This window comes from Anomaloglossus baeobatrachus, chromosome 2 (genome assembly GCF_048569485.1).
Source record: "Anomaloglossus baeobatrachus isolate aAnoBae1 chromosome 2, aAnoBae1.hap1, whole genome shotgun sequence".
Classification (NCBI taxonomy): domain Eukaryota; kingdom Metazoa; phylum Chordata; class Amphibia; order Anura; family Aromobatidae; genus Anomaloglossus; species Anomaloglossus baeobatrachus.
Genome location: NC_134354.1, coordinates 48,606,891 through 48,632,152, shown reverse-complemented (window position 1 = coordinate 48,632,152; position 25,262 = coordinate 48,606,891). Strand labels below are relative to the sequence as shown.

At 46.8% G+C, this 25,262-nt stretch overlaps 1 protein-coding gene across 8 annotated transcripts in view; it reads left to right on the top strand.

Annotated features, from left to right (window-relative positions):
* The window catches only part of SYNJ1 (synaptojanin 1), a 191,692-nt gene that overhangs the window by 4,460 nt on the left and 161,970 nt on the right, over positions 1 to 25,262 (top strand). The gene's annotated exons all lie outside the window — the stretch shown is intronic.

Below are 25,262 nucleotides of genomic sequence, written 5' to 3'. Positions count from 1 at the left end.
AGAGCTCCAGCACCTATAATGCTGGCAGAATGTTGATCACAAGTTATGACTGATAAGACTCCGGACAGTTCCTGGACAAATTAGATTGTGTGTGTGTGTGTGTGTGCGCACTGAAAGTAGAATTACCTTGTAGGTGATGGGGCAACAGATTAGCCTCACAGGTGCACATAGGAAGACTTACCTGCTGCCCCCTTCAGTATTAGAACAGCAAAGCACTTTTGTGTCTCCACGATATTAGTATTCTCATATATGTAGATGTATACACATACATAGTGTGTATATACACACTGCACACATATGTTGTATGTACACAACTGTCTGCAGACACACTTCACACACAGCACATACATGTGCAAATACACATACTCTAAGACACACACCATATACATACACATTTATATAGCCATAGCACATGTATGCACGCACATACATACAGTGTGTCCACTCATATCCTGTCCACTCATATCCTGTCCACCATCATTAACTTGAGAACAGCGGCAGCTATAGGCATAGAAGTGGTGTCTAGGTATAGTAAAGTAGCCATGCGCTACGCAATGAAACTGTATGCAAGGTGTCGATTCGTATTGCATTGATGATGCTAACTCCGTTGTTTTCCACTAGGTGGCGCTATAGGTGGTTTCATTGCGTAGTGCATGGCTACTTTACCATACCTAGACACCACTTCTATGCCTATAGCTGCTGCCGTTCTCAAGTTGAGGCCGGGACCACACAGGGCACTAGTGCGATGCTCAGATGACACTCGGCTCGCGCTGGCAGCACAGCAGGAGCAGAGTGTCATGTGAGTGTCCCTGTGACTGAGGTTCGACTGTGCGAGCGGGCCTCAGCTGCGGTGGTCGGGCCAGCGCTGAGGAGGGGAGGCAGGGATTTATCTCCCTCTCTCCTCTGTAGCAGGCTATTGCCATTCTCGCACTGCACGTCCCATAGACTTGAATGGGTGCGAGAGAAAAGAGTCTCAGCTTACACCCGCAGCATGCTGCGATTGTTTTCTCGGTCCAATGAGGGCTGAGAAAATAATCGCTCCTGTGCACTGACACACAGGCTAATATTAATTCGAGTGGAATGTGATGTTTTATCGCACTCGAATCGCACCAATTTTCTCGCCGTGTGGCTTAGGCCTAATGGCGGTGGACAGGATATGGGTGGACACACTGTATATGCACGCACATACAACACATACGTTGTTTTCTCATATATGTAGATGTATGTATGTATGTATACATACATGCATACATGTGTATATACACACACCTGACATACATGCATAAAAAGACAGCACATATATACACATGTATATAACACTGCACATACATATGTATACAAATGTCTGCAGACGCACATTTCAACACATCGCATACACACGTATGCAAATACACGCACACAGAGATATAAACAGCACATACATATACACACATTCTCGTGATGGTGACAGCTGCACGCAGTAATGTCGTCATTGTGGGTTAATGAGGATGGCTGCAGTATGATGGGATCGGCGCTGGATAATGATGGCCGCTTTCTTCTCACGCTGTCACTGTTGCCCATCGAGGACGCAGCGCTCATCACATAAAATGAGTAGCATTTAATATCCAGTAGCGCGGCGAGTGCGAGACGTGTCAGACCCCTGGATATCCTATATGGGGTCTGTGCACACAGGACAAACGGACTAGGAAAATTCTGCCCTAATTGTGTTTACGGTTGCAGCTTCCGCTGGTTACACGCTGCAGATATCCCATCGACTCCCCCGAATACAAAGCAGTGAGTGACATTCGGTCCAGCTAAAAGTGTCAGGATGCAAATGCCCAACCCGCAGCACTGGGCAATATCCGCTGCAAGTTCTCATAAAACTTTTTTTCCAATATGGTAGTGCTGTAAAATGCAGCCAATTTACTATCTGGAATATTGGCTGCAAGTGTCTGGCATGTGAGCAAGCCCTTAAAGGGGAGCTTTAGATATACTCGAGGATAAAAAAATGTTTTTGTAAATGTGACAGGTCTTCTTTAAGCCAATTATATGTGCGAGTCTTCCGCCTCTTATTATCAACCGATGCCGAGGAAAGAGGTCTGTGTCTTGGCTTAGTATCGTCCATTGTTGACTTGTGGACTCGGCCTTTCTTTGGTGGCCGCTCTGGAGTCTTTCAACCAGTTCTCTAAATTTCTCATGAAGTTTTTTTTCTTTTTTTTTTGTCTGGAGTCTCTTGTCCACAGCTTCTCCTTATGTTATTTTACTAAAGCATTGTGGAATATTGCTGCTGCATCCCCCTCCTCCCTGCACCTGTCTGCTGTTTACATACACCTAGAAACTGACTGGTAGGAGGATACAACTGACGAGGCTGACACTGCCAGCATTGCAGCTTCATGCAGTATAAGGGACCTGCAGATCTAAAAAGAAAAACCTAAAACCAGCTAAGGTCATCCTAAAATACATCCTCAAAGTAAATTATACTTGTCCACTATGTGAATACGTCCCTTGTGCTCTGCCAGTCTCTGTACACCTCGCCTCCATTACACGGAATCTGTCACCAGGTTTTTGCTCTCCCATCAGAGAGCAGCATAATGTAGAGACAGAGACCCTGAGTTCAGCAATGTCACTTACTGAGCTGTGTGCGGTCATATTGATCAAATCCATGTTTTCTCTACTGCAGATCTAGCAGTCATACAGAGCTCATGAATATGCTGGACTACCTGCAGTACGGCAAGTAGTCCTGTAAGGATGATCTACTGCTGATTAATCAGTGATTTTATCAAAACTACACTAAGCAGCCCAGTAAGTGACACATCGCTAGAATCAGGATCTCTGCCCCTACATGCTGCTGCTCTCAGATTAGGTGGACAAAAACCTGGTTACAGATTCCCTTTTCATGACCTCTTTCCTCTTGAAATGTTTGTTTTTTTCCACCACTGATACTTCCTGTTCTGGTAACGATCAATTCTCAGCTGTCTTATTATCATCATCACAGGCAGGATTAGAATGACTGATAACACATATACAGTAGATAGCACAGGATCCACTAATGACAACAGGTGATATCACAGCTCACCTCCTCCTCCTGTACAATGACTTTTAACCTCTTTATATACAATAGATAACACAGGATCCAGCATTTACAATAGGTGATGTTACAGCTCTCCTCCTCCTTTACAATGACTGATAACTCCTCTATATACAGTAGATAACACAGGATCACAATAGCTCATGTCACAGCTCTCCTCCTCCCCCTCCTTTACAATGACTGATAATACCTCTATATACAGTAGATAACACAGGATCCACCATTCACAATAGCTGATGTCACAGCTCTCCTCCTCCCCCTCCTTTACAATGACTGATAACTCCTCTATATACCGTAGATAACACAGGATCCACCATTCACTATAGATGATGGCACAGCTCACCTCCTCCTCCTCCTGTACAATGACCTCTGCAGATATCACAGTGTGCCTATGGCCCTCCCCCAGAGAAGTGAATGAGTCTCCTCTGTACGTTTGCTCCTATGTAGCTTCCTTTCTACAGATGTGCCCCGTTCCTTTTCCCTCCCGGTGGTCGGTGCTTCGCCTTCTCTTGTTCCGGTGCATTATTGGCGCCATCTTCCTGTTTGCTGACGATCGGGTTTTCTTTATCTGCTTTGCATGGACCGGAGATGTCACAGCTATCTGTCCTCATTGCTTAATGATCGTATCTGACTTTCTATATGCAGGGCCTGCGAGCGTCCTGTAGATGTGTGCTGGTGGCTGTCCGCCCGTGCCGCAGCCCCACAGTGCGGTGTTTTTTCCCCCACAATGAGGACCTCCATCACTAATACTTCGATAAGCATTCAGCTTTAGGATGTACCTTATGAGCGCAGCCGCTGTCCATCTGCATATTAAGCCATAGGATGTCATAGAGGAGAGGGTCCAATATGGAGCTGCTAACAAGTGGCGGACTTGGGCCGTCCATGTATTACATAAGCATATGGGATTTTTAGGACTAATATTAAAAATGGTGTAATACTGCTGCTATACCAGTGTCCTCTGTTGTGATGGTCATTATTTAAAGCACCACTCCAACTTTTTTAACTTTATTTTTACTGCTGGAGTGGTGCTTTAAATCTAAGTCTCCTCCTCCTCTGCAGCCATCTTCATCCGTTATCACCACTGCTCCTGTTCTGCCGGTAGCTCCAGTGTTTCCTGGAGCCACCGGGGGTCACAACTCGATACAAGTCTATGAGAGCCTTATTCTGGCTCTCATAGACTTGTATTGAGAGCTGTGACGTAACTTGCCACTGACTGCCAGTGAGACTTGATGGCGGCACGGGACCAGAGCAACATAAAAAAAAAAAGGGAATATGCTGAAGGGGGCAGTATAAGACGGGGGACAGGGGACTTGGATTAAAAGGGCAACTTCATTGCTTCCAACTGAGGGGTGATTTTAAGCCATACCCCTTCCATTGTTTGTGCCGTCATCTCTGCTCTGGGGATAGATTGAGGAACGTAAACAAAATGCATTTTTCCCGTTGCCACGACAACGCCACCAAAATACAAACTTTGGAAAAAGCAATTACCGGTAAGTAATCATGATTTTTCCCGTTGTCACGACAGCACCACTACTTTGTCGTGGCTCTGGGTAAATCTATTACCGGTAAGTAATCATGATTTTCCCACTGCAATTGTGCCACCAGGCTCGACAGGAAGGCGTGATGATTCAATGGCCCAGGCTGAGTGACACATTTGTTAACATGCCCCTCCATCTGTCGCTATCTTACAGATGGTCATGGAGGTCACCTATGTCTGTGTGGTCAAGGGTCCGAGGCTTAAAGGGAATCTGTCACCAGGTTTTTGTCACCTAATCTTAGAGCAGCATAATGTAGGGGTAGAGACCCTGATTCCAGCAATGTGTCACTTATAGGGCTGCTTAATGTAGTTTTGATAAAATCACTGTTTAATCAGCAGATCGTCACAGGAATACTTGGCGTGCTGCAGGTAGTCCAGCATATTCATGAGCTCTGCATAACTGCTAGATCTGCAGCAGAGAAAACAGTGATTTTGTCACAATCACAGCAAACAGCCCAGTAAGTGACACATCGCTGGAATCAGGGTCTCTGTCTCTACATTATGCTGCTCTCAGATTGGGGAGCAAAAACCTGGTGACAGATTCCCTTTAATTAAAAGGGGTTGTCCCAATGTCGTAAATGGTTAATATTGCAAGATAATTGTAAAAACAAGGCACACTTCAATCAACCTCTCAGATCTCAATGTTAATCTGTTTACTGCTCGTTGCCATGCCTACCGACCACCGCTGCAGGATATCAGAGGTAACTGGTCCCCTAGGAAAAGATTGCAGCTGGATACCACCAGTTTGTGTCAGAGATTTGACAGTTCGGACGAGTGGCTTCTTGCAATACTACTTTTCCCCTGCAGTGGCCGCTGTGCAGGGAGTGTGCGGCTGATGGTAGACAAGGCCTGACCCGTGGCCGGTCCCCTGATCACCGCCATGGCTGTCATGAAGCGAGAGCAAGACCCATTGTGATGGACCGTGATGTCACAGCTCACCTCCTGCTCCTGTACAGTGACTGATAGCACCTCTATATACAGTAGATAACACAGGCTCCACCATTCACAATAGGTGATGTCACAGCTCACCTCCTCACCCTAGGAAAAGTACACAGTCGTGTTCAGACTTTCCAGGAAGTTTCCAATGAATTCCTGACTACATGGTATATATGTAACCGGTGGGTATACACAAGGGCGGGAGTGTGTGCGGTGAGACGTCCTCTCCTGTCGCCACTTACAATAATATTTCCACTGTGGGGATTATCTGGTGACATCGTGATGCCGGTCCTTACACAGCAGCCCGGCGGGTGGCACAGCGGACGGACACAGTCCAGACCTGGCCGCACGCTTATTCCCTGGCTCGTGACGTCTGACACCAGGCTCCTACATGAATGAGATCCCTTATCAGAAGGAGAAATGGCAGCGACATGTCAACTGTTTCCTGCTATATGAATATGATGCCGGGGCGGTGAGAGGGCAGAGGACAGGATTTCAGGATTTATTTCTTTTCTTTCTTCCCGTCGCAGTGTGCACTGCCAGTCCTTCTTACTGAGGAGCTATTTTATGGGCAATGCTACTTTTGCAACACACACACACACACACACACACACACACACACACACACACTTCATTCATTCATTCATTCATTCATAGGACAGGACTGACTGATACTGTAATCCCAAACCCCCCACCCAGTCCAGTCCTGCCACGGATGCTCTCTTCATACCCCCTGATTGACATCCTACCTACAGTCCAGCATGGTGGAATTGCTGGAAACTTTGTGCCGGTTGTCTCGCTATAACTGGTATAGACGGAAGCTGTCATGACCAGTCTGGAGAAGAAGCACCCAACTGGGCTAATTCTGTCTGATTCGTCCGCTCCATACAACCGTACTGGTCTGTCATGGCTCTGAAATGAAAAAACAATACACGGCTACTTTTATTTTTTAAAAAAAAAAAAAAATGGCACCACATGTGTCCATGGTTCATGTCTGATATTAAAGAGATTTTCCAGTTCCAGAAAACCCTGTTCCCGGCTGCAGTTAATTTAGAAACAAACATGGCGCTTTACCCTCCCTCCCCTGGTCCAGGCTTGGTGTCCACCGCTCCTTCCAGTTTCTGTTATAGGTCATGTCGACAGCACTGCAGCCAGTCGGTGAGCTCAGCGGCTCATATCAACTTGGGGAGCGTCACTGAGCCCAGTGATTGGCTGCAGTGCTGTCGACGTGATTCCAACACTGAAGACCATAACCGATTCCAGAAGCAGCAGAGACTCCGCTCCGGACCAGGAAAGGGTGAGTAAGAAAAGCTCCTCTTTAAAGATGATTAGAATTGAAAGGAATTAAGCTGAGTTGCAATACCTCAGTCGTTATACAACTATGTGATTTTTTTCCTCACTCTGTGACCAGTGGATCACGCATGCTGAAATCCAACATGCCTGATCCTTCTTACCTCTAACCATGTGCTGGTTTTTGAGAAGAGTCAGGATGTCCCGTATATAATATATTCGGCCTAGATCCACTGGTTGGGATGATGTGGGGCACACCGTTCCTGACGGCTGTTATGGGAAGGACAGTATTATAATGATAAATTACAGGCTATAATCATTAATAATGGGATGATCCGGTATTGGACGCCTACAAGGAGGAAGCGTGGAGACCTCCTGTACGGTCATTGAGAGGTAATTGTACGAGGATATGGCTCCTACTAATAGAAATGATTATTATTACCTCCTGGAGACGTTCCACGGGAAGTGCAGAGTTGTGCAGAGCGCGCCGGCTCCTCCATCCAGAGCTGCGCTCGCCTCCTTTCTATCAGATTACGTACAGCCTGAGGCCAGGTGCAGAGCGCTCCTCGCCCATAATGGCCGGTAATAATCTAATGTACTGTAATCACGATGCAATTACTCATCATATTGAGCCATGGCTGCTCCGACGGCGCTTCTACTGGAGAATTATTTACTGTACAGGATGGAAAAACCGGTCAGACAGCCAAATCTTCTCCGGTCCACACGACCACAGCTCCCGGAAAATTCTGTGACCGTTTATAAAGGACGACGCCTCGGGTACCCAATGGCAGAGCGCACTGTTGTGAATGTTAGTTATGTTTTGGCTGCTGGGAGGCGTCCTCTGGTGGCCAGGAATGGTTTGGACTTGGACCAGGTGTGTTGTGCAATGGGCGTTTCCTTTGCTAACTCTCTGCTTATTTAAACCCTGGTCTGCTGGCAGTCTATGCCGGATATCAGTTGTTCTTTGTATCACCCAGCCTGCTTCATCCTGCTCTACACCACATCTACCCCAGATAAGTGCTTGCTCTTTATTTATTGTTTGGTTCTTTTGCTCTTGTCTGGGTTTGTCATTTGCTGTGGTTGTTTTCAGTTTATTTGCATGCAGGGATTTTCCCCCTCAGTTGCTTGGCTGGGGAACTCCCTGCAGTTCTGTGTGGAGTATAGCTCCTTTGGGTCCATGTGTTTGTGGCTTGTTGAATTTGATTCTTGTTTTCTGTTCATTGGTATGACAAGGGCACCTGGTATAGGACAGAGTTTAGATCGTGCGATCTGAGGGCTTTTTTGTACTATCAGGAATTTGGAATTTTGCAGGGTTTTACTCTGGCCACCATCAGCCCCTTTCCTGTCCTTTCCTATTTTAGTCAGCGAGGGCCTCACCTTTTGCTAATCCTGTCATCTACCTGTGTATTGTGTTTTTCCTATATCACCGCAGTCTTTGAATGTGGAGGGCTTGCTATTCTTTATCTATTTTCTGAGGCAGAGAGTTATTCATCTTTCCTACCTTTAGGATAGCTAGTTCTCCGGCTGGGTTCGCGGTGCACAGGATGTTAGTTCACCCCTCGGCTACTTCTAGTGTTGATGGTTAGTAAGGGGATGGCGGCCAGATTAGTTGCCAATGCTCTTGTCACCTTTTAACAATGATTTGTGGTGGTCTTCCATGGTTCCGGATCATAACAGCGCACACTGTACTACAGTGCCCACCAAGCCGGAGAGCGGAGGAATAAGAAGCCGCCAAACAGCTCTGATCCTGCAGGAATAAAGGATCGGGCATGTTCACATCCAACATGTCTGATCATTATATTCACCAGCATCAGGTGTCTAGACTATACACATTAGATGGTCAGATGCATCCGTAACAATCTGTCCGGTTCGTCCATCACTTGTTTAGTGTGTGTGTCTTTTAGTATTTTATCACGGATAATTGGACTTTTTTCTGAGGTCCATTTATTTATTCAGGTTTATATAAAGGTGACTTTGTCTGATATTATGTTCTGGGCCAGCAGATATCAGTCACTTGGACCGCTTGTGACTGTTGTAAAAACTTGATTTTCCCAGCACAGGTGAAGGGGTTTAGATTGTGACCTTAAAGCGCATCAATCACCAGGATTTTCCTATATAACCTATAGCCAGTGCTATACTGGCACGATCAGGCTGATTCTGTATATACCTTTTTAGTTGTCAGATCGGATGTATAGGTTTTGAAGCACAAGCAAGTAAAGTTTGTAAAATGAGCAGCTTTTTGAGTGGCAGCAGCTGCCGATCTGCTGATAGTTCATTTGGGTATTCTTAGTGATTTCAGCACCCCTGCCTGTTATTTATGCTAATTCTATTCTAGAATCATTTTACTAACTGACTAGAAGGACCTGGCTGATGTCATACCCATGTGACCAGAAGGGGCGGGGCCTCAGCCAACATAGCTGATACCAGGAAGCAACATTATTTTCCTGTTGGCTGAGACCTCTCCTCTTCTGGTCACATGGGAATTACATCAGCACAGGTCCTTCTAGTCACTTAGCAAAACGATTTCACTATAGAATTAGCATAAATAACAGGGGAAGGATGGACCGGTAAGGGGGCAAGAACCACTATGAAAACCCACCCCAGCTATCAGCTGATCGGCACCTGCTCTTATTCAAAAAGCTGCTTATTTTACAAACTTTACTTTCTTGTGTTTGAAAACCTATACATCTGAGCTGACACCTCAAGGTATGTATAGAATCAGCCTGATATAGCACTGGCTTATAACGTGTGTGTGTGTGTGTGTGTGTGTGTATATAATATACACATGCACGCGCGTACGTACATACATAATATATAAATATATGTGTATATATTATATTTTGTATAGCGCTGTTAATTGCACAGAGCTTTACATATATTGGCAACACTGTCCCCATTGGGGCTCACAATCTAGGCTTTAGGTTATATAGGAAAATCCTGGTGTTTGGTGCGCTTTTTATTTATTTTTTAGCCACAATTGGAAAGGGAATGTGTTTATCATCCTTAATTGTTCACAATAACGGTAACTTTGACCAGGGGTGCATAAACATTTGCACGCCAATGGAGATCATCAATCATGTGATTGCTTGTGCCATACTTCTACACAGCAACATTGTGCCACTTGATTGTTACTGTCCATGATTGACCGAGGCATTTACCGTATTTTTCGGACTATAAGACGCACCGGACTATAAGACGCACCCTGGTTTGAGGAGGAAAATAGGAAAATAAAACTTTAAGCAAAAAAATGTGGTCATGACACACTGTTATGGGGTGAGGATCTGCTGCTGACACTGTTATGGGGGTAATGTCCCCAAATTCTCTACTAAGGTACCCCAGCCTGGTAATGATCCTCCTGCCTTGTATATGATCCTGCTATAAACCACCATCCTGCTTATATACCAGCATCCTGTTCATATACCCCCATCCTGTTCATATACCCCCATCCTGTTCATATACCCCCATCCTGTTCATATACCCCCATCCTGTTCATATACCCCCATCCTGTTCATATACCCCCATCCTGTTCATATACCCCCATCCTGTTCATATACCCCCATCCTGTTCATATACCCCCATCCTGTTCATATACCCCCATCCTGTTCATATACCCCCATCCTGTTCATATACCCCCATCCTGTTCATATACCCCCATCCTGTTCATATACCCCCATCCTGTTCATATACCCCCATCCTGTTCATATATCCCCATCCTGTTCATATATCCCCATCCTGTTCATATACCCCCATCCTGTTCATATACCCCCATCCTGTTCATATACCCCCATCCTGTTCATATACCCCCATCCTGTTCATATACCCCCATCCTGTTCATATACCCCCATCCTGTTCATATACCCCCATCCTGTTTATATACCCCCATCCTGTTTATATACCCCCATCCTGTTTATATACCCCCATCCATCCTGTTCATATACCCCCCCATCCATCCTGTTCATATACCCCCCCATCCATCCTGTTCATATACCCCCCCATCCATCCTGTTCATATACCCCCCCATCCATCCTGTTCATATACCCCCCCCATCCATCCTGTTCATATACCCCCCCCATCCATCCTGTTCATATACCCCCCCCATCCATCCTGTTCATATACCCCCCCCATCCATCCTGTTCATATACCCCCCCCATCCATCCTGTTCATATACCCCCCCCATCCATCCTGTTCATATACCCCCCCATCCATCCTGTTCATATACCCCCCCATCCATCCTGTTCATATACCCCCCCCATCCATCCGGTTCATATACCCCCCCCATCCATCCGGTTCATATACCCCCCCCATCCATCCGGTTCATATACCCCCCCCATCCATCCGGTTCATATACCCCCCCCATCCATCCGGTTCATATACCCCCCCCCATCCGGTTCAAATACCCCCCATCCATCCTGCTCATATACCCCCATCCTGCTCATATACCCCCATCCTGTTCATATACCTCCATCCTGTTCATATACCCCCCATCCATCCTGTTCATATACCCCCCCATCCCTCCTGCTCATATACTCCCATCCTGCTATATGCCCCCATCGTGCTCATATACCATCCTGGTATATGGCCTGTATCCTATAGCACAGAGAAAAAAAAACAAACGTTTATACTCACCTTTTCCTCACTCCCTGCAGCCGATCATCTTCCTCTCTGCGCCGCTGACCTGCGTGTGTGGAGCCGTTCCCCTGCTGCATCGCGATGTCTTCCTGTCTGTGCCGGTCAGCTGATCAGCACAGATCAGCTGACCGGCACAGACAGGAAGACATCGCGTGCTGCGGGAGAACGGCTCCACACACGGGGACAGGTGAGTGTACTGATTCACTGCACCCCGCGCTGATAATGATGTGCGGGGGGCAGTGAATACAGCCGCACATGATCGCTCCAGGCTGTAATTGCCAGGGGTGATCATGTGGACCGGCTCTTTACTATGCGCGCGTCCCCGCTCGTCCTCCCGCCCACCTGTCAGCGCCGGCTTCTGCGCTGAGAAATGGGCGGGAGGATGGGCGTGCATATGTAATGAGCGGGCACACGTGGTCACGGCAGGCTGCTATAGTAGCCTGCTCGTGCCCCCGATGACCCGCTCCACCGCAGCACCTCATTCCCCGCAGCCACAGTCAGACCATAAGACGCACCCCCAACTTTCCCCCAACATTTGGGGGAAAAAAAGTGCGTCTTATGGTCCGAAAAATACGGTAAGTAGTCTAATATCATGTATCGGAGCTACCTCTGTCACAGTGACACAGCTTTGTGGTGTCCGCCTGCAGATGGTCGCTGTGTTTGTCTGCATAAATTGCTCCTTGATATTTCTCTGGTGTGATTTCAGTTCCATGTATCTTCTCTCAGGGTTAACTCTTTCCCCTTTAGGACCTTGCAGACGCCTTGGCTATTCAGCTGCTAATTGTTATCCCCACTCCCTGTGTCCATATATATACCTATATTTCCCCTTCGTTTGTTGCTGGTAATAGTTAGGCGGGCTTTGCACACTACGACATCGCAAGCCGATGCTTGCGATGCCAAGCGCGATAGTCCCCGCCCCCGATGCAGGTGCAATATCTAGTGATAGCTGGCGTAGCGAACATTATCGCTATGGCAGCGTCACATGCACTCACCTGCCCTGTGACGTCGCTCTGGCCGGCGTCCCGCCTCCTTCCTAAGGGGCAGGTCGTGCGGCATCACAGCGACGTCACACAGCAGACGGCCAATAGAATCGGAGGGGAGGAGATGAGCGGGACGTAAACATCCCGCCCACCTCCGTCCTTCTGCATTGCAGCCGGGACGCAGGTAAGGAGATGTTCGTCGCTCCTGCGGCTTCACACACAGCGATGTGTGCGACTGCAGGAACGAGGAACAACATCGTACCTGTCGCGGCACCGGCATTATGGAAATGTCGGACACTACACCGATGATACGATAACAACGCTTTTGCGCTCGTTAATCGTATCCAAAAGGATTTGCACACTACGATATCACCTGCGACGCCGGATGTGCATCACTTTTTCGATTTGACCCCACCGACATCGCACCTGCGATATCGCAACGTGCAAAGCCGCCCTTAGTCTTGCGCTGTCCAGATTGCAAGCAGGCGGCTTGGAATCAGGTTGTTGTATGTTGTTGTTCCTTTCCCAAAGTCATCCTGGAGACAAGTTGTCCATTTATATTCCTGTTTGTTTTCCTTTTGTGTCCTTTAGCACTGAGCGCTAGTCAACCCCACTATCCACTTCCTAGGGCCCATTTCAGAATCGGTGAGGGCTAGGTATCCTGCTCGGGGCATGTGCGGAACCTTTCTAGGTATTCCAGGGGCCAGCAGAAGGTGCCTTCCCTATAGACAGTGTTCCCCTCTTTCCTCCCTTCCCTTTTCATCATTTGCCTTGTATTCTCTCATACCTAGTGTGACAACCTCTGGTCGCGGCTTTTTGTGGCCGGTGCCGCTTCCTGAGCCGATCCTTACACCCGCACCCTCTCCATTACATAATGGAACACACAATAAAGCTGGAACTGGTTGTATAGATGTATCTGACCACTACGTCCTCAGGATAGGTGCGACGTTGCGGATTTCTGGGGCCCCCAACAATCACTAGAGCAAAGGCCCCTGTGTCCCCTACCTGAATGGAAATATGGCAGTGTACGGCATTTGTCCACCTTTGTCATCACCATAGATAATGAATGGAGAACAAAGGACTCCGGTGCTGAGGATGTTCCATCCTTTGTTTCAAGAAGAAAATAACACAATGGGATTGATTAATCACAACCAATATGCAACATTGGAAGTTCAGTTTGAAGATGCAGAGAGGTTATTACAGAGGCGCATGTCACTGAGTAATGCTCCAAAATAATTTATTGACCTTTCCCCCTCCACCCCGGAGATACTTATTGACCTGGAGCACATGATGCTGTTCCCTGCATCCGGCGTTATATTTTCTTTCGTTCCTGCGCCTCTTCATCCATGAGATATGGACCCATCTTCCCTGAATGTAAATAGAGGGGTGTGTTTGTTTTTTTGTTGTTGGTGTTGTTTGTTTTTTTTGGGGGGGGGCGCTTTGGCAAGTGGGCGTGGTCATTCTACATGGGCATCTTGATGACAACACCTAGTTGGTTAAATAGACCAAATTTATATATAGAAGAGGAGTCACATCTCAGGTATGGAGAGGTGCAGGGAGAAAAGAAAACCGATGTCTTCAGGTAGACAAAGGGATTCATAGCAGGCAGTGAAAAAAAATATATATATATATATATATATATATATATATATATATATATATATATATATATATATATATATATATATATATATATATATATATATATATATATATATATATATATATATATATATATATATATATATTTCTAATATATTTGCCTTATTCTGTCTGTCTTGCTCCAAAATGACGTCATTACAGTGACAATCGTCGCATAGGCCGCTGGGCTGCCCCCCCCACCCCCACTTTGCTTAATTACCCGATTGTGTACCATGGTTACCAGCATATGCCGGCTCCCTGCCCATGCAGATCATTCGTCTCCCGCTGTCACACGCCGATGCGTGCTGCACAGCAGGAGACCAACAAACAAAAAGTGACCCAGCACTGTCTTTGAATAGTTACCTGATGTGTACCATGCTTACTAGCTTAGGCTGGTTTCAGACGTCCGTGTTTTTAGGTACGTGGGACATCCGTTTTTAACACGGATGTCACACGTACCCATGTTACCCTATTGTGCACTCTCACACGGCCGTGTTTTCACACGGACAAGGTGGTGGCCCTGCTATTTCACACGGAGACGTGCCCGGTTTTTCTCCAGCAGCACGGGTGTCACATGGACCGCACACTGATGTGATCTGTGTGACCTCAGTGTGACACGTACCGGAGAAAACACAGGTTTTTAAATAAAAAGATTTTCTATATATACCTGTATCCAGCGATGCTGTCTCCGGCTCTGCTGCCTCCTGCTCCTGACCCCCGCTCATTATTTTAATTGATTATTCACCGCAGTGAGCAGCTGGGAGCAGTGGCTTTGTGGTGACTGTGGAGACACGGGGCTCAGTGGGCGCTCTCGTCCACTAAAACCCGCCGCCTTTAGAAAGACAGCGTGGCTCAGGGCTCATCCCAACTGAATGCCCGACCTCCTTAACCGTGGGCGTAACACTACTCGGACAACACAGGGTGAGGGAACCACAATAATTAGACTTTATTGGATCCCCAAACAATTAACGGCACATAACACATAACCAGCAAAACACACAAATGTAACAGGCAACAGAGTCTCACCCTTCCGCTGGCTCACCAGGGATTCAGAATGTCCATGCCTCAGAGGTCCCAGAGATATTTACTCCAATACAGCAGCACCCCGCTTTTGGCGGGCACCCACCGTGACTGGAATAACGCCAGATTTAGGAAGCTGTGTGAGGTCTGCAAAGTCTAAAGGTCCAGTCACACTAAACAACTTACCAGCAATCCCAACAACGATAGGGATCGCTGGTAAGTTGCTAGGAGGTTGCTGGTGAGATGTCACACTGACCTGGCAGGGATCGCTGGAGCGTCGCTACACGAGTTGCTGGTGAGCTCACCAGCAACCAGTGACCAGCCCCCAACGCCGCGTGGAAGATGCTGCGCTTGGTAACTAAGGTAAATATCGGGTAACCAACCCGATATTTACCTTGGTTACCAGCGCACGCAGCTACACGTGCAGAGAGCAGGGAGCAGCGCACACTGAGCGCTGGCTCCCTGCTCTCCTAGTTACAGCACACATCGGGTTAATTACCCGATGTGTGCTGCAGCTAAATGTGCACAGAGCAGGGAGCAGCGCACACCGCTTAGCGCTGGCTCCCTGCTCTCCTAGCTACAGCACACATCAGCTTAATTAACCCGATGTGTCCTGCAGCTACATGTGCACAGAGCAGGAGCCGGCACTGACCGTGAGAGCGGCGGAGGCTGGTAACAAAGGTAAATATCGGGTAACCAAGGACAGGGCTTCTTGGTTACCCGATGTTTACTGTGGTTACCAGCCTCCGCAGAAGCCGGCTCCTGCGGTCTGCACATTTAGATGTTGCTGTCACACACAGCGATCTGTGCTTCACAGCGGGACAGCAACAACTAAAAAATGGCCCAGGACATTCAGCAACAACCAACGACCTCACAGCAGGGCCAGGTTGTTGCTGGATGTCACACACAGCAACATCGCTAGCAACATCGTTGCTACGTCACAAAAGTTGTTCGTTAGCAGCGATGTTGCTAGCGATGTTGCTTAGTGTGACGGGGCCTTAACAGGTGACTGAACTGTCCCAACCTGAGTGTCCTCCTTAGGTAGTCCTGGTACGATGATACAATCCTGGCAGCCGGGGTCGAAATCCCTAGGCTGTGGATATGGTTTCCAACCGCAACCGGAGTCCCTAGATTGAAGCCATAAGATATCCTGATCCTCTAGTCAGCTCCAAAGAGCTTAGACTGGATCCATCAGCATCCATCAACCTTCAACAACCCTGGTGGCTTAAAGAAGTCCCTTTTTATAGCCATAACCTTCCCTTAGGATACACTGCATCCTCATCGATTGGTTGGACAAGATTGCTTCTCCCATTGGATGAATTTAAAGCTGCATGGATAATGTTCATTTAAATGATGTGCATAGAAAGACTCAGTATATCTACATGGAGTCGGCAAGTCACCGACTAGACAATGGCTACTAAGGTAATTACATTATCAATTCACAACTACAATACAATGAATGCAGGGTCTGGTCCCAAACAATAGTTAAGCAAACATGAGTTACCACGCAGTAGAACAATAGTCTGGCTGAATGTTAAGAAACTTTAACCCATGAGAGGCATTGGGTGTCCATGTCGTCACAGTGACATCGCTAGTCAGGACGCCACACACAGACAGAGCTGCGGTATGACAATGAAGTCGGGTGAAGTTCACCCGAGGTCATTCTCATCGCGCGACTCTGTGTCGGCTGTCAGCGGGCACGTATCAGTGCGTTCTCCGGCAATTCAGCTCTATCAAAAATGCATGGAAAAAGCATCCAAAATGCATGCGCTGTGGATGCATTTTATTTTATAAACGCAGTGTCCAGTCTGCCAGAGGGTGCGTTCTTTTCCGCACTGCAGAGAACGCAACGTGCGCACATAGCCTAAATCTTTCCCTTTGTTTCATTGCAGCTTACCTTAGTAAATTCAAAAAAGTTCATTTTCGTGTACACTTTGCAAACCAACCACCATCTTGAGAGAAAAAACCAAATGTAAACCTTTTTGTTTAAATTTTTTTTTTTTTCTTAAACTTTAAGAAAAACTGAAATATCACGTGGAAGAAGTATTCAGCCCCTTTGTTCAGTATTAAGTAGAAGCCTCCTTTTGAGCTAGTACAGCCATGAGTCTTCTTGGGAATGATTTCAAGTTTTTCACCCCTGGATTTGGGGATCCTTGGCCATTCTTCCTTGCAGATCCTCTCCAGTTCCGTCAGGTTGGATGGTGATTGTTGGACGCCATTTTCAGGTCTCTCCAGAGATGCTCAATTGGGTTTAGGTCAGGGCTCTGGCTAGGCCGGTCAAGAATGGTCACAGAGTTGTTATGAAGCCGCTCTTTTTTTTATATTTTTAGCTGTGTGCTTAGGGTCATTGTCTTGTTGGAAAGTGAACCTTTGGCCAAGTCTGAGGTCCCGAGCACTGTGGAAGAGGTTTTCTTCAGGATCTCTCTGTACTTGGCCGCATTCATCTTTCCTTCAATTGCAACCAGTCGTCCTGTCTCTGCAGCTGAAAAACACCCCCATAGCCTACTGCTGCCACCACCATGTTACACTGTTGGTATTGTGTTGGGCAGGTAATGAGCAGTGCCTTGTTTTCTCCACACATACCGCTTAGAATTATCACCAAAAAGTTCTATCTTCATCTCATCAGACCAGAGAATCTTATGTCTCATAGTCTGAGAGTCCTTCATGAGTGTTTTTTTTTGGTTTTTTTTTTTTTGCAAACTCTACGCGGGCTTTCATACGTCTTGCACGGAGGAGTCTTCTGTCGGGCCACTCTGCCATAAAGGTCCGGCTGGTGGAGGGGTGCAGTGATAGTTGACTTTGTGGATCTATCTCCCATCTCCCTAATGCTCATCTGGAGCTCAGCCACAGTGATCTTGGGGTTCTTCTTTTACCTCTCACCAAGGCTCTTCTTCTACGATTGCTCAGTTTTGCTGGATGGCCAGATCTAGGAAGAGTTCTGGCGGTCCCAAACGTCTTCCATTTAAGGATTATGGAGACCCCTGTGCTCTTAGGAACCTTGAGTACTGCAGAAACTTTTTGTAACCTTGGCCAGATCTGTGCCGTGCCACAATTCTGTCTCTGAACTCCTTGGGCAGTTCCTTTGACCTCATGATTCTCATATGGTGGGACATGATGTCTTATATACAGGTGTGTGCCTTTCCAAATGAAGTCCTATCAGTTTAATTAAACACAGCTGGACTCCAATGAAGGAGAAGAACCATCTCAAGGAGGATCACAAGGAAATAGACAGCATGTGACTTAAATGAGTGTCTGAGCAAAAGGGTCTGAATACTTATGACCATGTGATATTTCAGTTTTTCTTGTTTAATAAAGTTGCAATTATTTCTACAATTGTTTTTTTTTTTCTGTCAAGATGGGGGATGGGGGCAGAGTGTACATTAATGAGAAAAAAAATAACTTTTTTTGCATCTCCCAAATGGCTGCAATGAAACAAAGAGTGAAAAATTCAAAGGGGTCTGTGCACTATTACGACTAATGCATAAATGAAAATCACTACTATGCACCTACTTTATATGCTATATGTAGATTGCACACAGTAAAGTCACTATTAGGCCTAAGCCACACGGCGAGAATCGGTGCGAGTGGAGTTTGATAAAACATCGCATTCCCCTCGGACCAATTCTAGCCTGTGTGTCAGTGCACATGAGCGATTATTTTCTCAGCCCTAATCGGACCAAGAAAACAATCACAGCATGCTGCGACTGTAAGCTGAGACTCTTTCTCTCGCACCCATTCAAGTGAATGGGGCGAGAGAAAAATCGCACTGCACTCGCAGTACACCGGTGTACCGCTAGTGCAGTGCGAGAATGGCAATAGCCTGCTACGGAGGAGATAGGGAGAGAAATCCCTCCCGCCCCTCACCAGACGGTCCGCCCCTCTGCAGCGCCAGCCCGCCCTTCCTGAGAGCCGGCCCGCCCCCCGCAGCTGAGGTCCGCTCAGTGTCACACTCGCATGACACTCAGCTCCTGCTGTGCTGCCAGCGCGAGCTGAGTGTCATGCGAGCATCGCAGTAGGGCCCCGTGTGGCCCCGGCCTTAGACTGCTTCCTGGCACAAAGGATATTACAATGGATTTCCGTAAGTTGGCCAGTGAATGCGGCCATAACGGCCCGGCCTGTCCTGTCCCACATCATGGCCATTACTTTGTTATCCGCATATGAGCTGCTGTATACGTGATATCTGCTCAGAGAATCAGATGCTGGTACATCACCACACAGGAGCAGATGGCAGGGGAGCGATGCCAGGCGGTGTATACCCACCCAGCGAGCTGCACTGTCTGCTGATATCCCGCCTGCACACAGTCACTGCCAGTGTCTGCGTCATGTGCTCTCGCCATCACCAGACAGATACTGCAGACATGAAATTCAAAAGGACTATATGTATTGTTAGCCACACCTACTGACACTCCAGCGTCTGTGAACTACAACTACCAGCATGTCCTGACAGCAGGCTGCTAGATTTTTAAACCTTCATACAATGGAAAACTCAAGTGTAGATGGAGCCTTAGGCACTGCGGCTCAATCCGGCTGTGAAACCTATGCGGCGAAAACACCGTATCCTTTGCATAAGTTTTTACATGCGGCCCGTCCGTTTTTTTTTGCGGTTGCGGCACGCTACTGAGCATGCACAGTGTAAGAAACCGCATGCGGCGGCCGGATGCGTTTTTTTCCGCATCCGGCGTCCTTAGGCATGCATTGAAAAATGTGCCGCAGCGGCCGGATGCGGCGCGATACGTATTTTTTTTGCCGGACAAAAAAACGTTGCAAGATACGTTGCCTCCGGCCGCCGCTTTAATTAATTTTGCCGCATCCGGAAAAAAACGGATGCAACGCAAAGCCATCAGGCACAATCCGGTAACAATGCAAATCTATGGGGATAAAACTGATGCGGTACCGGATCCGTTTTACCTGTTTTTTTCCGGATTGTGCCTGATGGAAAAAAATCTGATGTGTGAAAGTAGCCTTATAGTGTTTCCTAATGTTTATGGTACGTGCCGTGGCAGTGTCAATCTGGCCACTTCTGTGGGGATGAATTCTTTATGCCAGTCATACCATTTCTTTTGTTCAGTAAGTCAAGGAATATGAGCCAATGTTTAATCGAAGACTGTCGAGTGCCCCCCTTTTTTTTTTTTGTATGAAAATTGTCTCTCCAGGAAAGGAGACAAACTCTAGCGCCACCTATTGGAAGTAGCAATCCTAAAAGTCAAAAGTGGCCTTTTAACAAGCCTTTTCATATGACCTAGGATATATGCCAGATCAGAATCCCAATTTGCAGACACTGTGTTTCGGGGTGATTGCCCCTCGTCAGTGCCAAGTATGGGTAACTGATCTGCCTTATGAGAAGCTTTGTGGGAATCACGGGGGGGGCGGGGAGGGAGAAGACTCTTCTTTTCCTTATGGAGACCTTACAAACCAGTCTGGCTGTCAGTGGTGAGGGGACTTATAGTTGCAATGCCCCTCTGGGTATTATTCAAATTGTCTCTCCAGGAAAGAAGACAAACTCTAGTGCCACCTGTTGGAAGCAGCAATCCTAAAAGTCATGCCTGCTTATTACGGATTGCATCAGTCCCCTGCGGTGCAATAGTTTGCATCATTTGGAGGACAATTATGTAGTCTAACTGAACTAGCGAGCAATGAGAGAGCATCCATGATTATCTCATTCCATCTTGTGGTACCAATGCCCTGAAATAAGAGTTGAGGGTTAGAAAAAAGAGCCTGCACCATACTGGTGTGATTCTACTGGACTTCAGCCTAGGTACCATGGTTCCAGCTGGTGGATCACAGAGCTGCTCCACTGCACAACACTGAGCCCACAGATTTGACTGCAGAACCTAGATTGAGCCAATCCGGTCACTTGCCCAGATACCTCACTGTACTTGGTTAGCTTCCTAAGCTTGCTGCTATATCCTCTCTGGGTGGCCTCCATGGGGACCTGGATGCCCCGAAGTTTCAAAGGTTCTTATCCCGGGCAAGACCGTGGAAGGATGAGACTGTCACATGCACCATCTTGTGTCTTTGCTGGGAATGTACTATATGCTGTTGGAGACCCAATAAAGTCTTACCGGAGTGTGGGTTCCTCACCCCGTGTTCTCAGAGTAGTGTTGTCCTTATGGGGAAGAAGCACGGGCATTAATCAGGGAGAACCCGGCCCGTGCAGTCTTTCCAGAGACAGCCAGGCCGGCGGACGGGAGCACCCCTGACCCTCGTGTCGCCACATGTTCTCTCTATATGTCGCTATCTGCTGTGATTTTCAGGTAGAACTTGTGTAAAAGACATTTCGGTAAATTACATGTCGCTTACTGACGCAGTTTTAAAATCTGCAAATATGACGTATTTGACATAATTATACGCAGGATGTACGGTATTTTACATTTTTCATGTGGAGTTTGCAGGAGAAAATGTTGTGCCCTAAAAAGTCAACTTTACAGTTTTGGGTGATACCCCAATTTGGAGTTCCATGTTGCTGTTCGATTTAAGATAGTATACAGTAACATTAAACCAAAACATAGGTAATGAAATATAATATAACATATGCAATACAATTCGTTAAATCTCTGTGTCGTCCCTGAATGATTTCAATTTTGCTAGCGTGTCTTGGTATTCCCAACCGTCTCGTCTCCCCCTCCCGCCAGAGCCCCCTCCTAGGTGATTCTCAGTTTACCCAGGCTGTCCTGAATATCGCTCAGGATATACCACTCTGAGTGAACAAAAGGTGCCATCAGGTTAATTATTTCTCCCTGTGTGAATTGGCTTTCAATAAAATGTCTCCATCTCACAAAAAACTTGGCTGTCAACCCATCTTTATCCCTCTCCGCTTCTAGTTTTTCCCACCTCAGAAGGTTGTGTAGTTCGCCCACAACCTCCTTTATGGATGGGCCCTCCCTTTGAATCCAGTGTTTTAAGATGCAACGCTTAGCTATCATGGCTATGTCATGCATTATTGCGTATTTCCTCTTTTCCTGCGTGCTCGGTCCTCCTCCTACTCCTCCCTCAAAGGAGTGGAAAATCCACACCATTAAGTCTAGTTTGCTGAAAATTCCCCATGTTGACTGGGCAAATAGTCTGACTTGGTTCCAGAACCTAGCGATTGTCTCACATTCCCATAGCCCATGCAGCATATCCGTTTTTTCTTTTTGACACTTAGGACACCACCTATCCCTACCTGGTATGTTGAAACCTATAATGGCCCTATGTAGAATTCTGAATTGAGTGTCTCTCCATCTCTCATTGGTAATATGTTTCCGCACTTGTACCCATCCTCTCAGTAGATCATCCACCACTTCTTCCCTTCCCAATTGTTTCCCCCACGCTTTTAAAGTCCGACTATCCTCCCGTGAGATAAGCACCCCCCTTAGCGATCGATAAATTTTAGAGACATTTATACTTGTTACATCACATTCCAGTAACTCATCAATCGAACTTCTGTTCAGCTCTCTTCCAACCACACCCAGGTCTCCTATTATTCCATGTTTCAATTGTTCATACTGGATGACATGTGAGCTATTAAGGTTGTACTTATCCAGCACTTCCCGACCTGTCATCCACCTCCTGTCCTCCACATTCATGACATCTATCATTCTCCTGACTCCCCTCTCTTTCCATCTAGTAAATAGCTTGTTTTCTCGTCCCAGGGGAAAATTTGGGAATGCCCAGGGGTTCAAGTACTTGGACACTTTCCATGAGAGCCCCAGTTTTTTCCTTACCGACTTCCATGTTAGCATGGTGTCTCGGAATATAATTGAGTTCCTTATGTGCCCTTCAACCCTGGATAGTGGGGAGTGCAGAATGGACGTCAGATCCCACGGTGACGCATATTTAGTTTCCATCGCATGATCTGAGTGCCTACTCGTTCCTCTCACCCAATCAATTACATGCCTCATGATACATACAAGATTATACCCTTGGACATCTGGAAAGTTTAGACCTCCCTCCTCTGCTGACTTCATCAGCGTACGCAGCTTTATTCTGGGTTTCCTTCCCCTCCACAGAAATTCTGTATACGCGGAGTTGAGCTTATTCACATCCTTTAGTTTTAGCAATAGCGGGATTGTCTGGAAGGGATACAGCAGCCTAGGAAAGCTCATCATTTTTATCAGGTGACATCTTGCCAGTAATGGAAGTGGCAGACCTTTCCATCCCTTTAATTGAACTGTAATTTTCCTGATTAGCGGTCCATAATTCAAGTTATAGATTGTTTCCACCGATCTTCCTATATGCACTCCCAGGTATTTAATTGAAGATTGTGCTATAGGAATTCCACATAGACAGCCATCCCTTATTTGTCCCCCCATTGTCCCATGATGCCCCTTTAGGAACATGATCTCGCATTTTTTTTTGTTCAGTTTGAAACCGGAGAATGAGCCAAATTTTTCAATCAAGGCAAGAGTCTGTGGCAAATCCGCACCGGGGTCCCCCATATAAAGTATGATGTCATCAGCAAAAAGCGCTGTCTTTACTTCTGAACCCCTTATCTTGATTCCTTTAAAGCTATTTTGTCCCTGTAGTATTCTTGACAACGGCTCGATTGCCAGGTTGAATAAAAGAGGAGATAATGGGCAGCCCTGTCTTGTTCCCTTCATCAAAGGGAACACGTCTGATAGAAAGCCCGGAGTGTGTACCCTAGCTCCCGAGTTGGCATAAAGGTTTCTAATGTAAAGTCTCATCTTGCCTACAATCCCTATGGCCTCCATTACCCTGTCTAACCACCCCCAATTTACATTATCAAACGCTTTTTCTGCGTCAAGTGTAACTAGGGCAGGTCTAGCCCCTCCCTCAGTGAGACCCAGTCTAACCGCGTCTACCACTAGAATTGTCTTTCGGATATTGGTAACGGCATTTCTCCCCTTAATAAACCCCACCTGGTGATTCGTAATGATCCTAGGTAAGATCTCGGCCAGTCTATTAGCCATGATCTTGGACATAATTTTTAAATCCTGATTTATGAGCGATATAGGTCTATAACTAGAGGGATCATCCAGGTCCTTGGTTCCCTTGGGGAGTAATTTAATATATGCTATGTTGGAATTTTTGGGTATTTCCGCCCCTCCCAGGAAAGCATTAAAGACTGAGGTTAGATCCGGCGAGATCAGATCCTTCAGGGCCTTATAGAATTCACTATTGAAACCGTCAGGTCCCGGTGCCTTGTTGGTGTTAAGCTCCCCAATTGTTCTCGTCACCTCCTCTACTGTGATATCTGCGTTTAAGGCACTCAAATCTTCCTCCGTCAAGCTAGGCATTTGGGCTTGTCTTAGCCACTCTGCCTCATCAGTCATGTCGTTATTCCCTGACCCATATAGTTTTCTATAGTAATCTCCCAACAGTTTATTAATGTCCTTAGGATCCGTAGTCACCTCTCCCCCCTTTGTTTTCAGTTTAGAGATCACTGTCATCTTTCTGCTGCCCCTTGCCAGATTGGCCAACATCCTTCCCGCCTTGTTGCCAAACCTATGTAAGTCAACCTCCTTGTGCGACCAGAATAGTTGTTCCTTTTTTTTGGCCCATTCGTCAAATCCCTCTTTTGCCTCCAACCATCTGCCTTTTGTCATGGGAGATCTATTTGTCACATAATTTGTATATGCTACCCGTACTGCTTCACTATGGAAATTATAATTCTCATTGGTTTTCCGTTTGATCATGGCTGCGTACCCCACCAGACGGCCCCTTAGGACCGCTTTTGCCGTTTCCCAAAATATCACTGGGGACTCTCTATGTTCCTTATTGTCCTCTGCGAATTCTCCCCACCACTCCTGTAGCACCTTATGGAAATGATCTTGCCTGAGAAGGAACGATGGGAATCTCCATATGATATCTGTACCTCTCCTGAATTTCTCTCTAATGCCCAATCTCACCGGACTATGATCAGAGATCACCATATTCTCTATCACACAATCTTGCGTTCCACTCAGTAAGTCTTGCGAGATCCAGAACTGATCAATACGTGACCAGCTATCATGAGGGTGAGAGAAGTGTGTATACTCTCTGTCATGTGGGTGAGTTAGTCTCCAGATGTCTTTCAGTCCTACGTCTTCTAATGTTACATCCCTATTGTCTAAACTCCTGCCCACATTAGCTGTCCCCTCCTCGCCCCTCCTCCTATCTTCAGCTGAGTCTGGGACAGTGTTAAAATCGCCTCCCACTATAATGTTAGCCTCCCCATCTGCTA